The following is a 16401-nucleotide window of genomic DNA, read 5'->3' on the forward strand; positions in this document are numbered from 1 at the left end:
CAATATTTAATAAAAAGTTTTGGGTTTTTTTTTTTTTTTTTTTTTTGTATTAATAGCTGAAAGGAGGTTTTAAAGAAACTGTTGTGGTATGTCCACTCTTCCATTCAAAAGATTTGTGGGAGGCTGTTTCTCCCTATATGCAATCCTGACATTCAGTATCCATTTGGACATGCAACTATTTCTTTTTTAAAAAACCATTGATTGTCGATATGTCCATTAGCCGAAGGTTTATTTTAATGTAATGATGTAATGGTTACTTTAATTTAATGATGTGTCCATTTGGACACACAACTATTTCTTTTTTAAAGAACTCTTAATTGTTGCTATGTCTGTTAGCTGAAGGATTACTTTGATTTAATGATGCATTTGTTTGGAGATCGTTTAAAGAGTGATGCATATATTACGCACTAAACTTTCCCTTTCCTGGCAAATGCTAAGGCTGTGTACAAACCCCAGGATTCGCGCAAATAAAACGCACATGTTGGAAGGGTTCTTCGGCATTTAAAGTTTCAGGCAGAGCTCACAAAAGCTTGGGGGGGGGGGGGATCCCTGTGACTCACACCTGCGTTAATTATTTTTAGCAGGCCTTGGATTTAGTGAATGCGAATACTAGCCGGTGGGGATTGCGCACACAATGGGAACAGGAAACTTTTAAAAGAACATTTCTTCGTTGATATTATCTCACTGCTTCAGGACACGAGATTTACTTAATTGCAGCCAAGAAAGTTTTGGATTACCCCCACTTTGCAGAAGGCAAACTAGCAAGGCTCAGCTATCAAGGGGAAGAGTTTTTGGATGGCTCTTTCTCTTCTTATCTGTTCCTTGCCCACTTAATACATTATGGAGGAGGTGGGTTTGTATTGAGGAAAGTGGTTGCTAAACACGCCCAGCCTAACCAGAAATTAAATCCCGAGTTTTGGAATCCGGGGCTGAAAATGACACAAAAGTGCTTATCCTTACATGTTACACTCTTCCCTTGTCTTGGTGAAAGAAAACATGTATAGCTATTGGAAGAAGCTTAGAAAGCACCATAGACTTACCACTGGGTTAACCCTCCACAGATCCAGGATTTAAAAAGGTCTAGTATTAGACAAAATGAAGGTGGTGGGTGAGCCTCTGCCATTTCCTCCAGAACGGTCTCACCATCCCCTACAATTGAATTTATATATTATATCACCATTCTCCCAATCCATGGTAACCTGCAGCAAAGTTAAAGCAAGACGAAACAAAAGGTTGGGAAAAACTAAATAAATCAACAGCCAATCTTAAGTTCCAGATATCTCAACATGTCCCTCATTGGTCCACAGGCAAATGGCACAGTTTGATCCTCTTAGCTGCCAGATAAAAACCACAAAGATCTTTATGACAGACTCATGCGGCATAAGAAGCATAGTCTTCCCTTTCAGATTATATTCAGCCTATGCATCTCAGTACTGAGAAATCCCTTCTTCTGACATTAAATGCAACTACATTGGGGCTTTCTGGGCTGTTTTCCAGTGCAGGGAGATCTCAGTTGACTATGCAGATGTCTTCTTGAGCAGTACTTCTTTTAATAGAAAATGTGGTACCAGAAACATATATAGCATGGAAAGAATAGGGATAGGTTCCTATACCAGGTCCTTTTTCTCAGACAAAATCCAGCCCTAAATGGAAGTAGCATGGTAGTGTAACACAATGCACAACCCAGGAGTGTGTGGGATTGCATATTGACTCCCAATGACCTCCCATAAACTGCTGCCCAGCATCATACTAGACATACATTTGCAGCATGCAGACTGAGCTTCATGGCAGCGTGTTCCCATTCCTAGAATTCTCCAAGGCTACTGTTTAAATCCTGTGAATCTTCACATAATCAAGTGAATCTCTTTGTTCTCAGTCCATGTCAACTGTGGATGTGGCTAGGATAGGAAGTAGAGGGCAATCCTCTACTTCAAAAGCCTCCAAAGGACAACCTTCAAAGAAGACAAGCTTCCAAAAGCATTTGCTTTTGGAAGAACTATAGGGTCAGTGGCAGTATCCACATAAATACTGCAATGAATCTGTTCTGCGTTCTACTCAAAACTTTAAGGAAGCCATTCACAGGGCTGAACTCTTTCCCTCAAGATGGGTTCAGCACACTGGACAGCTCTGCTACGGTTGGTTTCAAAATACAGAGCAGATACACCATCTCCTTGGCATAGGAGTCATCTACAACTATGGTGTCTTGCCCAAGCCCAACTGAAAGATAAAACCACAATAAACTAGGAGAGGAGGACCTTGAAAATTTCTTACTATCGACAGGTAACACTTGGCCAGCAGGCTGAGACACACAGGTTACTCAATCGCAGTCTTCCCCAGTTTGCAAGGATAGGCTGCATTTCTGTTTAAATCCTAGTAGTTATTTCTATATTTGCATCTATACCTATAGAACTGGAAATGCAAAATCCGTTCTTCTCCCTTTTGTTTAAGTTCTTGTTATGTTGCTATATCTCTTCCTGCTCCTCTATTTTGTATTGGATTAAGTGGCCATTCTAAGGTAGGTGCAGGACAATTCATTCATTAATATACTGCGGTGGGCTTTGTTAGGTAACATTCCCAGGGGTTGGATAAAAAAACACACAACTAGGCCCAGTACATCTTCCCTGGTGAATATAACACCATTCCCAGCTCCTACAAACCAATGCTGAAGGAATAGTTACATATTTATTTACCCCACTTTTTTCCCAACATGGAGATGTGTGTCCCACTTTACTCCCAACATGGGACCCAAAGCAGCTTATGCTGCAAGTTAAAACAAAACAGCTAAAATAAAATGTGGTGCAAAAATTTTTAAGGAACATTATAAACAGCAATATAAACAATAATCAGATTTTGTTTAAAATGGTTTAAAAGACAACAAATAAACAAACACTAAAACAACAACAAATAAAAATAATGTCAGAGACAGTAAACCCTCAAATGAGGTTATTTCACTGAAAAAGCAGAAGTTAAACCCTAACCCAAAACAACGCCTTGGAAATCAAAGGCAAAAGGTGTGTTCAGATATCCTGAAAGATATTACCATAAAAATTTAGATATGACTGGGTGATGTCTAGAAACCAAGTCCCGCTGGATGTATTCAATAAGTGGGTGCCAATCCAGACGTCAATCCGGAGTGTAAGCCTCTTGTTCTGTTATTACTGTCTGCAGTTTTCTACATTAACCACAGGTCCCAAAGTCTAGTCCGCCATCCTTCAATGTTCAACTTTCCAGGTTTCCAGTTCTTAGCTATGTCAAGCCTGGCAAAAGCCCAAAGGAAACCAATAAGTTCTTTGTGTTTCAGGGCTTTATTTTCATCCATAAAAAGGGAGGGCAGAGGCAGGAGTGGTGATGACTGTATGCTTTGCTTAGTGATTTTGGAGATTCACGCACAAAGGGACATTCCAACCACATATGTACAAAGGTCACTTTCCCCAGCTCTGGTTGCAACAAACTTAAAAATAGTATTGCATGTAGTGTACGTCTGTGTCCCTCCTTCCCTCCCTGCCTCCAGGCTAACAGGCAACACAATTCTATGTGTGTTTGTTGAGCCATTAGCTCCACTTAGCTGGCTGGGGTTTTACTCTCATGAAACTCAGCATAGGATTGCAGCCTCCTGACATGTGTAGGCATCATTGTGAATTATGTTTGTGCATCCCATAAAGGTAAAAAGATCCCATACCCATACCATTTGATCTCATACCTTGGCTCAAACATTGCTCAGGACAGTGACTACAGTCAAGAGATCAAGAGACTACTAGGAATGGGAAGGGCAGCTATGAAAGAACTAGTCAAGAGCCTAAAGAGTAAAGATATACAGCTGAGCAGTAACGTTAGAGTCATCCAAGCTATTACGTTCCCCATCACTGTGTACAGATGGGAGAGCTGGACAGTAAAGAAAGCAGACAGAAAGAAAGTCGACTAATTTAAGATTAAGTGCTGGAGAAGAGTGTTTAGGATAGCCAAAAAGACAAACAAATGGGTCCTTGAATAGATAAAGCCTGAAATCTCCCTGGACACCAAGTTGATCAAACTGAGGCTGTTGTGCTTTGGTCACATCATGAGAAGGCATGGCTCACTAGAAGAAACAATAATGCTAGGAAAGGTAGAAGGTAGTAGAAAGAGAGGAAGACTGCACACCAGATGAATAGACTCAATCAGGGAGGTCACAGGAATGAATTTACAGGACCTAAGCAGAGCAGTGGAAGATAGAGGATCATGGAGATGTCTCATCCACAAAGTCACCATGAGTCAGGGTCGACTCGAGGGCAGTTAGCAATAACAGCAAATGTCCTTTTCCATTTGCTGTGGATGGAGATATCCAACATCTTCTGGAGTGACCCCCAGCCTGCGGTGCTTACCTCCTTGCTGGCTGGATCTCCCTCCCTGGCCAGTTACTACAGAGTGGCTAGTCAGCATTGGTCTGTGTCCTGCAGCCAGGCATCTGAGCAAGCAGGTATCCTTGGAACCTGGCAATAGACAATGCACACCAGCAATTCCTCACAAAATATGGTTTTACTAGTTAGTAAAACACCAGCTAGTTTATTATGGGCCCAAACAGACAGGCCAAAATAAGGCTGCTTTGGATCACTTTGGAAGTATGCTATTTAAATGATGCATGTGTCCTAAGAGGCTGGAAGCTGTGCCAAAGCCTTGCTCTAGTCCTAAGGACTGGAGCACAGCTTTGGTGCAACTTCTGGCCTCTGTAGATGCGTGTGTCATTTAAATAGCATACCTCCAAAGTGACCCTTACTCAAGTATATTGTGCATTTCAGTTGGCCAATAAAGGTATCACTGATGGATTTTTCTTTCTATTTGTCAAATGGCCAACACAGTTACTCCTGAATGATAACTCTTAGTGTTGTTGCTAAACTAGAATGGGGGTTATAGTCCAGTAAGGGTACCAGGCTGGAGAAGATTGGCTTTGCCTCTTAACCAGCCGGGCAATACTCCATTTGTTCTTTCCAAAAGGCCAAGAGAGGCCATCTCCCCTTCCAAAGCCAGGCCAAAGGAGCCCAAAAGCAGAACAAAACAAAAATAAAACTGAAAACCAAGACGGACGCATTCTCCAAGTGAAGTCATGTGTGAGGAGGGGCTGGGGGGGGGGGGGCGGCATAATTATTTCAAGAGTTGGAGGGCCCCCTTGCCATGCATGTCGCCAGGATTCATTTTGTCAGGTTAATGTCGGGGTCCGCAACTTGGAAAGACCAACGCATCCACTCTTCAGGTATGCGACAGCCTCTCCTGTTAGATTATGTTTCATATCTTCCAATTTTCTTTTTTAAAAAAGTAAACAGATAATAAAGCCCCTACTGTTCAGCCTCGAGCTGCTTCATTGCTTACCCTCTTCGCTGGCATTGAGGAAGATTGCTCGAGGCTGGCTTAACTTGGGTACCCCCTCCCCTTTGCTATGAAGTTAAGAAAAAGAAGGAAGAGGGCCTATATTCTTTGGGTTTCAAGAATGACCTCCGCCAAGGCTACCAACACACACACACACACACACACCAATTACAGCCCAGCTTGCACAAAAATTCCATTAACAAGTCAAACAGCAGATACACAATGGCTTCAGATTATCTCTGAAGAAATGATCCCAGTAGGAGGGAATTCCACTGTCTGTACTTCAGATGGCCTTGGTCATCATGCTTGAGTGCCTTGTACATCGGGTTGATAAGACAGGTGCTTGCAGAAGGAAGGCTGCAATCCTGTGCTGAGTTTCATGAGAGTAAAACCCCAGCCAGCCCAAGAAACATGCACAGGATTGTGTTGCCTGTTAGCCTGGAGGCAGGAAGGGAAGGGAGGACACAGACGTACACCGCATGCAATGCTGTTTCTAAGTTTGTTGTAACCAGAGCTGGGGGAAAGTGACCTTTTAGACTACAACTGAGACTGTAGTTCCAAACAGATTGGAATAGGCAAAATGTAAAATGTAACGTTATGGGTTGCTCATTCTACAGTGGGCCCTTGGTATCCGCTGGGGTTTGGTTCCAGAAAATCCCTGTGGATACCAAAATCTATGGATGTTCAATTCCCATTAACTACAATGGCATATTAAAATGGTGTCCCTTATGTAAAACGACAAAATCAAGATTAGATTTTTGAGTGTGTGTGTGTGTGTATACATACACATACCAAAAGGAATATATTTTCCAGAAGGCGCTCTAGTGGAGCAGTGGTTAAAATGAAGCCACAAGGTTGTGAGTTTGATCCCAGGGCTCCAAGGCTGACTCAGCCTTCCATACTTTTGTAGGTCAGTACAATGAGTTCCCAGCTTGTTCAAGGCAATTTGCTTACAGATTGTAAACTGCTTAGAGAGTGCTGAGTTCACTATTAAGCGGTATACAAATGTAAATGCTATTGCAATAAATGCTGTCTATATCCATATCTACACAGTTGGCTCTCCGTTTTCGTGGGGGATCCATTCCGGAACCCACCCACCTCCACAAAAATGGAGGCTCGCGCATATTCAGGCCCATAGATTTGAATGCCCCCCTGCGTGTGCGGCCTGGGTGAGTGCACCATTGAAAATAGTGGAGGTCGTCCCTCCATGTATACTCAGATCTGCGAGTTAGGAGGGGCGACTATATTTCAAGACGGATTTAAAAATCCAGTGATATGGAGGGCCAACTGCAATCTTCTAGCAAGTTTAGAAAGCAGGATGGAAGAAAACTACTCTCTCTTTAGTTTTGTTGTTCATTGTTGTCAAGTTGACTTTGACTCTTGATGTCCCTCTGAATGAGACACCTCCAGGTCACTCTGTTCTCAACAGCAAACTCAGGGCTGGGCTTCTCTCTTTGGATAGACCACTAAGGAAAACTCTTTCCATTAACTTCTTGAAGTAGTGGCTTTCAATAACTCCTTGAATCAGGCATATATTGAATGTTTTTACAAGGCAAAACTAATCACCAATATTGGCAGGAATACAAATACCCTCCTAATCCTGACCAGTTCTCCCCCTAAGAAGTGTCTGCTGGAGCAAATTAGTGAACAAATAGGAGCCGGCAAAATTGCATGTATTTTACCAGGAAACAAACACAGCTGGCTCTGGGGAGAAAGCTTGCAAGCTCCTTTATTCTTTTCAAATCTGACTTTTCGAGGACTTGGCATAACCTCCCAGTGGATATTATCAAGCAGAGTTTGGAAGAAATTATTTTGGGGGTATACCACTATACCCCCCAACTCCTCTTGGAAGACGTTGTAACACAAAAAGTCATGTTACTGGAGTTTTGGGTGTATCTGTTTGAAATGCAAAGGGCCGGAATGCTATTTAGTTGCTAGCATGGCTACTTATGCACCATTTTTAAAAGGCAGATATTTACATAACATACATATTATTTCCCCCCCCCCCTGGAAATTTCTAATTATAGAAATGTTTTTTGTTTTGTATATGGTTGTTACTGCTTTTTGTTTTTAGCCCAGAATTCCACAGGATGAAACCATGGCAGTTAAAGTAAAACCATAGCGCTATAACTCTTCGTATGACCTTCATTCCTGCAGATCCAGTTTAATTCATTGCAGCATAGAGTTTTATGGGCTAAAATCACTGTCAGATGCCAACCATTAAAACACAGTTAACCCCCCGGAATTTGTCAGAGAAATGAAGTCAAGAGCCTTGATGTATTTCCTTTGGAGAAGGGCAGTGTGTATGTGGCTACCTTAGATAACAATGTGTATTCTCTCCCTTGTCATTTCACAGTGGTAGAATGAGACTAATGGAAAGAAGTTGGTAGCATGAACGTCTATAGGCATGCGCCTACCTCCTCTAATGTATCCAAGGTCTTTTCACTGCTAGTCTCTAGAAACAGACTGAAAGTTGTATGAAGAAAAGCAGATGTCCACAGATTTCAAACCCAGCTTGGCACTTCCATAGCCAATAATGATAACTCCCCGCCGTCTTTCCCCCCCATCCCTAAGGACAGCCTCTTTTCTCCCTGTCATTACTAAAGGCTTCCCAGCAAACAGGACGGATGTTCAAGTTTATCTTCTATTCTCACATGGAAGCAACTCATTTTTCCAGCTGTTGACCTGGAACTCTCCCTTCCTTCATTCCACACCAGAAGATTCCCAGAAAGAAAAAGAAAGAAGTTGCAATGCCTATTACAGCATTCCCAAAGGATCATCGCAGTATTTTGGCAGGAGCGCTACACTGTTAACCCAAACTGTTAAGTATCATATTAAAAAAGATAAGCCGGACCGGTAACAAAAGGTTGCACTATAAACCCACACAAGCTACATGACATTCACCTGTTTTTTAGCCAGAAGGAACAGGAAGCTTACTGTGTCTGAAAGTAGATTTCAAAGATATAGCCGTGTTAGTCTGTAGAATCAGTACATAAAAAGATCTTTTAGCACCTTTGAGACTCACTGACATAAAGGAGTTGGCAGCATGAACTTTCGTAGACTTCAGTCGACTTCCTCAGATGCATTTGGTGGAGTGGAAGCCAACTTCCACTGCAGTTTGGCTTTTAAAACTCATTTTAACTACAACAGTATTAGGAGCAGTGGTTGAAGTGTTGGACTAGACCAGGGATTGGATCCCCATTTAGTCATGGAAACCTACTAGGTGATCTTGAGAAAGTTACACTCTTGCAGCCTTAGAGGAAGGCAAAAGCAACACCCCCCCAAACAAATCCTGCCAAGCAAACCCAATGATAAATTCGTCTTAGGACAGTCATAAATCAGAAAGACTTGAAGGCACATAACAACAAAATCATTGTGACTATTGGAATAAAAAGGAATATATTTCTGCTGACTGATGCTCTACAAACTTAGAGGTAGGCACCATTTTGTTGTAGGAAAGTATAAAATTATCCATGCAGCCTATAATTTGGCCCAGAACTCCATGACTGGATCTTTCCACTCTTCCCCCCATTACAAATGGACCAGAGGATACTAGGTCCATTTTTGTAGTGTTGTACAGAGAGAAAACTGCGTAATTTGGCAACTGCTTCAGGATTAAATAGAGCAAGGAGACAGAAAAATAAACAGAGGTTGAAGCCAATGCATGCTTATGGGCTGAATAGTAGTGAACGTCTGTCGTGATGACAATGGAGCTCAAACAGAATAAGATAAGACGATAAAGTGTTCATCTTGGACATGCTGAGCATGAGAAATTGATGAGACATCTGAGTTTAATTCTGGCAATGAAATCAGGCAAATGAAGCATTACGGCTTGCCTTTTTCCTATCTCCAACTTGGACAGCTTGTATAAATATGTGGAACAGTTAGCTAGACATACCTAGATCAAGGAAAGAGAGCCACGGTCCCTGGGATGTTGTGGGACTATCACTACCAATAGCCACTAGTGATACTTGGATTTGCGCTCCCACATTTGGAAGGCCACAGTTGTCCACTCCTGCCCTAGTTGCTAGTGGTATTGCATACGCTCTAAGATTTCACAGGTGAAAACCAGGACAAGCAACATCACAGCGTGGTGAAGATGATAAAACCTATTAATGAGAAAGAACACACAAGCTAGAAGAGGCTGCAGCAATTTGCTTTTCCCTGAGCCTACTGGGAAGAGCAGGATCCCACCCTTTCCTTTATCTTCTCTCCCCTCTCTACTGAACAGAGTATAAACTGCTTTTGCTTTAACTCAATTTGCAACATTTAAGGAAAGCTGAGAACAAAGGGGAAGTTGAAAGGAGGAGAGAAATTGGGACATTTCTAAAGCAGATGAAAAAGTGGGAGGGTATAGGATTAAGCAGGATAGTTCCTGTCAAATCAGAACCATTGTCGGGTATGAGCTGGTTTTCTGGCCCTGGTTTCCTAAAGATAACAGTATTATTGGGTGCTCACCATATATGTGTGGCCACTACCTCCTACTTCCAGAAGTTATCCAATACTGCTGCACTATCACCCCTGAGGGTATAGCTCCATTTCCTTGGTCAGACTGGAGGGCCTGATATCTGTGAGACTGATAGATGGACATGAAGCTTATGGAAACTCATTGGCCTACCAACCAGAGATAAGCAAGCACAAAGGCTGGCACCAGGAATATACCCCTAGAGCAGTGATGCCCAAACTTTGGTCCTCCAGATGTTTTTGGAGAATCCCTGATTCTTGGCCAATTTGGCTGGGGTTTCTGGGAGCTGAAGTCCAAAAACCCTGGAGGACCGAAGTTTGGGAACCATTGCTTTAGAGCAATGATTCCTAAACTTTGGTTCTCCAGGTGTTTTGAACTTCAGTTCCCAGAAGCCCTAGCCAGCTTGGCCAACAGACAGGAAGCCTGGAAGCTGAAGTCCAAAACATCTGGAAGATTGAAGTTTGGGAACCACTGCCCTAGAGATAGTGTCCCACATTTGAGATACCATAAAAATGCTATTGCTACCTGCTGAAGTCCTAAAGCCAGAGACATGGACATGGGTCCAGGAGATTTTTTAAAGTCAGGTAGGCTTGCATGGGAGGAAGCAATGCTTTACATACATTAGTCTAAAGTCACAAACATCAAACCAAAGTTTTTGACTGTGCCCAAAGGATAGGTTTTGGGACTGGGAAGATACATTCCACATGGCTGGTTTTAGCAAATCCCAACCAGTATATTTTCAACCAGCACAGTAAGGCCATTTCTTGCATTCAAAGTATTTCCACCCTGCTTTCAATTAATTTCTTCCCCCGAGAGATCTAATAAAACCAGTATTAATGCCAAGTGTAAATTGTGAAGTTATTATCCTCTGCAGACATAAATAAAAAGTGTTGAACAATCAAGTGATGATCCCCATGAACATAGAAAAATAGAATCCGAATTCCAGCTTGCAGTTTGTAGGGATGCAAAGCCAGTGAGTCATCATTGACCCTGACACTTTCTCTTTCTTCAGAATATTAAGCCTTGCCCCTCTTTTGTCTCCCTCCCACACATTCCCAGTGTCTGTAAATCCTTTTACATCCCTCGACAGGAAAAGTTTTCATCCCAGTTTCATACTTTTCCCTCTTGACTCAGAGCCTCTGCTGAAATCCTGACTCAGATGCAGGCTACCTGTGTTCCAATGGAGCAATTTCCTTTGGTGCGCACTAAAATACACATGAACAAGCTTTTGATACCAAAGCAGCAGGCGCTTGGAATGTGCTGGTTGGGTTTTTCTCTCCTTCCAGGAAGCAGATGACATCACTGCTTTATCAGTCTCTCGGACTTGGGGTTTTTTTGCACTCCGATTCAGGCAGAGAGGTCTCCCTTTCTCTCCTTCCGATATGGTGAAAAAGATAAACAAGGCTCTGACTTTGCACCTGCAATTTTTATTAGGCTTCAGAGAGAAAGAGTTGTGCAGTTGTACCTTGCAATAAATCCTTCCTTCCTCGCATCACTGTATCTCATGCCACACCTAGGGCTTTCATTTTGCAGGTCATTTGATCGAAGCAGCTGCTTCGAAGAAATCTTGCTGGTGGTTTAGGCATCCATCCGGATCAGGCTGGAAAAAATTTCCTCTTTTTATTTATTTATACCCTGCTTTGCCTCCAGTGAGCTCAAGCTGGCACATATGGCTCCCTCTGTTTCATTCTCGCAATAACTTTCTGAGTTCAGTCTAGTTGAAAGTGTGTAAGTTTCAGAGCTGAGTGGGCATGTCTACCTGGACCTCCCAGATCCATCACTATAACCAGAGGCTAGAGCAGCCAAGCTTTATGAGGAATGACTGAGGGAGATAGGGATATTTGGCTTGGAGAAGAGAAGAGAGAGGGGATATGATACCTGTCCATTTCTCCTTTTCAGAGCAAGCATACCCAGAAGAGTGACTCACATAGAAAAACAGCAGGAGGTTCCCCTGGGGATGTGTAGTCACTCATGAATACCCTAAAAGTAAACTTTTTCAGCTACAGACATCAAGCATGACTTACTGAAAAGCATGAGTATGAGGTGCCCTATCAAACTGCTTCCCCTCCTCTTTGAACATCTGCTTGGGCAATGGACATCAGTCTGGTATGCAATATCCTATGATATCATCAAGTGAAAGATAAAGCTGCGCAAGACATTCTTTTGCTGGAATTTCATCTTTTGTGAACCAACTGTTTTGCTTTTCACAGCCAAGAGCAACATTCCAAGGCGGATGTTGGGCTTTCTAGCTTTCAACAGACTGTCCTGTTATGAAGGAGTTGCGCAAAACAAAGCAAGGTGGCTATCCAAGGTGTCAACATGATTTCATACATCACTTATGTAAGTCTGTGGCTTGATCATCCAGCACATTATTCCCTGGAAAAAACAACAACATCAGGGAATTTAATTTTTGTTGCAACTCAAACCTACATATTGGAAGAGTATAATGTTTTTCCTCTCATCTTGATGACTACATACTTGCAGTACCTGCTTTTATTCCAGAACACTTTGACACCTATCATTCTCCCATAAATGGACTGGATGTCCACATCTACTTCACAGACATGCGAGTGATGTTCTCTGTTGGACTGGTGCTGAGCAGCGGGTCAAGGCTCTCAGTTTCAACAGCTCCAGTCAGTGAAGTTTTTTCCAAGATACCATCCTCTAGATGGGTTGGAATGTAATTCCCATCATTCCGAGCCAACACTAAAGCAAACGTGTTGACAGATGATGGGAGTTGCAGTGCAACACAAATGGAGACCACCAACACGGGGAAGTCTGCTCTAGTGTGTTCTGATAAAAATAAAAGAATTCACCAGGCGATTTAAGTAGAAAATGTTTAAAGCATCCCTAGCAACACTGATCTTTCACTTCTGACATCCTAAAATTGTATTGGGTTCACTTAGTCTTTAAATTATTTTCTGTCTTTTAAACTGGAGCATGGAAAACCCCATGACTTTCTTTTTTCCCCCTTTCTCTTCCTAGTAACACATCCTCATTAAACGTCCAGTGTAACTTCATCCGGGAAGACAATAAAGGCAAAATGTCACTTGACCTAATCACAAACCCTTCTTTATCATGCCTCCCCCGCAAAGGCTGCCCCTAGAAATTTGTAGACTAAACAAAAAGGATGTGTAATAGTGAATACAAAGGGTGAGAGAACAGACTGGGCACTGAGACAGGATGACACTTAAAATGAAAATGCCAAGACGGGTGGGTTTGGGGGGAATAAATACAGTCCATCTAATGACTGTAGGGAAAGCTTCTTCAGAAAGCACCTTGTATTTCAGGAGCAATTTTTTGGATTTTATAATTTGGTCCATCAAGTTAGCCCACCTAAATGAGTAGCACTCACCTTTCGTCTGCATTCCAGAGTGACCAAAAATATAACCAGAAACCTTTCTTTCAAATCCCAGCAGCCCAGGTAGTACTGCCAATGGTGAAAACTGGCTAACTGCAGGTAAACATCTGGAGGGCTACACAATACCCACTTCTGGTTATTTCATTAAAAGACAAAACAGTAATAGCTTTTGAAAACAAAGTGCAACAGTAATTCAGATCTGTTACCTGCCTTTGGTGAAACACAGCGATTCGGTTTTTCTCTCCTGCAGCACATCAGCTATTTTTCTCTGTGTGTGAGAGTGTGCATATCTGCACCCTGCGAATAATACTGCATGCATCTGACAGAGTGAACTCTAGTTTGCAAATGTTTATGCTACATTACCTGCAGAACTTGTAAAAGTTACATTTATGACTACAAGTCCCAGAATACCCCACCTGGCTGCAGGTTAGTCCAAAACTAATTTTCCCAGGCTCTGGTTATCTGGCAGCCACGTGCCTCACAACTGTTAGTGCTGATACAGGCTAACACATCTGGTTTTAGGGGTTTATTTACACACTCATTTTTTGGGATGGGTTTTGCCATAAACCAAAATGAATTAAACAGGGAGATTACAGCCTCTGAATGTACATTTCCTGTACCTGGTTAATACAGGTACCACTGTAATGTGCACTGACTAAAGCATTCAAGTAAGATGCTATGTGATTCCTCCCCACCCACCCCCAAAATATGGCTCCTGGTATAAACCCAACTGCCCAGCCTAGAAAGAAACAGGAGGCTGCTGGAGAATGAGGAAACGGCTTTGCACAAAACAAGGCAGCAGACTCAAATTACATGGGCTGTTCACATCTCATTGTTCTCATTCTTCATTTATTAAGAGAGTGCCAACATACCAAGGGTGTCTCACAAGACAGTTGCTAAAAGATTGAGAGAAGTGGCATGAGGAAAACCCTGCCACTACCAACTTCTTGACCTACAAAAACTGTGTGGATTCCAGATTTGCACAATCCTTCCCCACTACTTAACAGGGTGTTGGTAGGGTAACCATTTACGCACTGGTCCAAGAGGAAACGCATCATAAAAGCAAAACAAAAGGACACAGGTAATAATAGATTTCTTTGCACAAAGCCATGCAGAAGCAAGCCAACAACTGCAGGAGCAATTTAACACCAACTGTATCTCCCAGTTTATGCAGGTTACATTTTGCCTCGGTCCCTAATTCGGCTCAACTGGCAACTTCTTAAATCACCTGAAGACTTTTCAGATCATCCAAGCTTTTAGCAATGTGTTACCTGATTTTAACTGAATTCTGCCAAGTGCTCCTTTAGTAGCACTATGTTTATTTGATGCTATACCATCCTGAAATCAGATGAGACAAAGAAACAGCATTGTTTTTTAAAATCAGTAAATGAAAAAGTGACCTTCCCACCCAACAAGCATGCACAAAGTAGCCTGCAAAAGGAGCTGGAAGATTTTCCATGTGCGCCTCACTGAAGAATCAAGGCTGGCATTTAGGGTGTGAGGTGTCGAGCCATATGAACCGCTTTTCAAGTATCCCCTTTAATTAAGCAAAGATAAAGAGGTTTTAAACAATGTCACTACAGATTCATTCTCTGTATTAACCTCTGTCATAAAGGAGAACAAGGCAATCAGTAAGAAACGAAGAAGCAGGAGTTTGGTTTTAAGTTCATTTGTTACACTCACTGCTTTTGAACAAAGTCATCCTTGTGGCCCCTAAACTACCAGAAAGGACAAACGTCAAGGTCACAATAGCTGGCTAGCTGGCTGTGTACATGAGAGAGAAAGGAGAGAAAGCAAAATGCATTATGATTATCCACTGGAATTAATGGGCATGCATCTGGAAGACCACCAAGCCTTTAATCTGAGTTTTATTCTCCATGACTTTCCAGCAATGGTCCTATTCCCAGCACAACCTTCTATATGCCTACTCAGAATTAAGTCTTAATAGGTCCAATTTTGCCTAATTATACCCTAAGGTGTTTTTAAAATGCTTAAAGAGTTAACAGAAGTGGTACATTCTTATGCGCCTTGTAAAAGGAACTAAGTACCTGTAATGCAGATGTCTGAGCAAAATTACCAGCCCTTTGCTTCTATGTTCTCCAGTCCCAATGCAAAATGACAACCACTACTTTATCCGTGAGCTGACTTCATCTGACGCTTCCACTAACACCCTCTTGTCTTCCACAGCTACTGAAGCAAATACCTCAGAGCAATCCATATTTGACAGTGTTTTATAAAAGACACACGACTGAGAATTAGAAATCTCTAAAAGGCTGGGTCTGGTTTCTTTCCTCCATTATGTCCCATTGAAATGGCTCATATCTTGTCATTCACAAATAAAGACTGCTTCTATGGTTGGTCTGGAGCTGAGATCTTAAAGCCACTACTCTCCAATGAGAGCACTTCATTAGGAAATATGAAAGTGATTCATAGTTCAAAATGCAGTGGTGACTACAGTTCTCCCCTCCTGCTAAAGAAATTAGCACAAGAAACTTGGGAAAGGATTTTATCATGAATGCTACACACCTGAGATTTGCATAGACATGTTAAGAGGAATTAGCCCTATTCAGACATTCTAAACTAGGCATAAACATGGAAGGAGCAAGGAGAGCGCTCTTGTCCTGCCCTTTCCCTTATTGTTTTATGTGGCAAGCAATAGTCTAAATTGGAGAACGTTCTTACATGCGTGGAAGTATTCAGAATCATATGGATAGCTTCTACGCATATAAGAGGCTCTGTGCTTCATATTGTCACTCTCCATCTTGTGAAAATAGAGAAGGTATGGCTAGAGCATTCCACTCTCATGTGTTTTCTTCTACTAGCTTAGAACATTTGAACAGGGTTTGTAGCTCATTAATTTTATAGCCCTTTGCCTACTGTTTACAATTTTATCTTTATTCTCATTTATCTATCCACCAATAAAAAAAAATGCCCATCATGTATCAGGAAAAGTAGACTGTAGATCACAAAGCTCTGTACAATACAATACGTGTATTAGTACCGTAAGACACCTCATTATTTCTGGCGTAAGGCTAACATACACAGTCTTTCCCGATTTTTGAATACTACAGAAAGGGTTCAAATCAAATAAAAGCAAGCCAGAAAGGGGGTGGGGTGGGGTGGGGTGGGGTGACGGACAGCCATACAACCAGCCAAGCCTAGTTATGATATGCTGGAAGAATCCATTTGGCAGACAAAATGGGTCATCTTTTACAAGACATCACTTGTTTAGTAATGC

Source organism: Sceloporus occidentalis, unplaced genomic scaffold, assembly GCF_023333645.1.
Source record: "Sceloporus occidentalis isolate IW3139 unplaced genomic scaffold, rSceOcc1.0.p SCAF_9, whole genome shotgun sequence".
Taxonomy (NCBI): domain Eukaryota; kingdom Metazoa; phylum Chordata; class Lepidosauria; order Squamata; family Phrynosomatidae; genus Sceloporus; species Sceloporus occidentalis.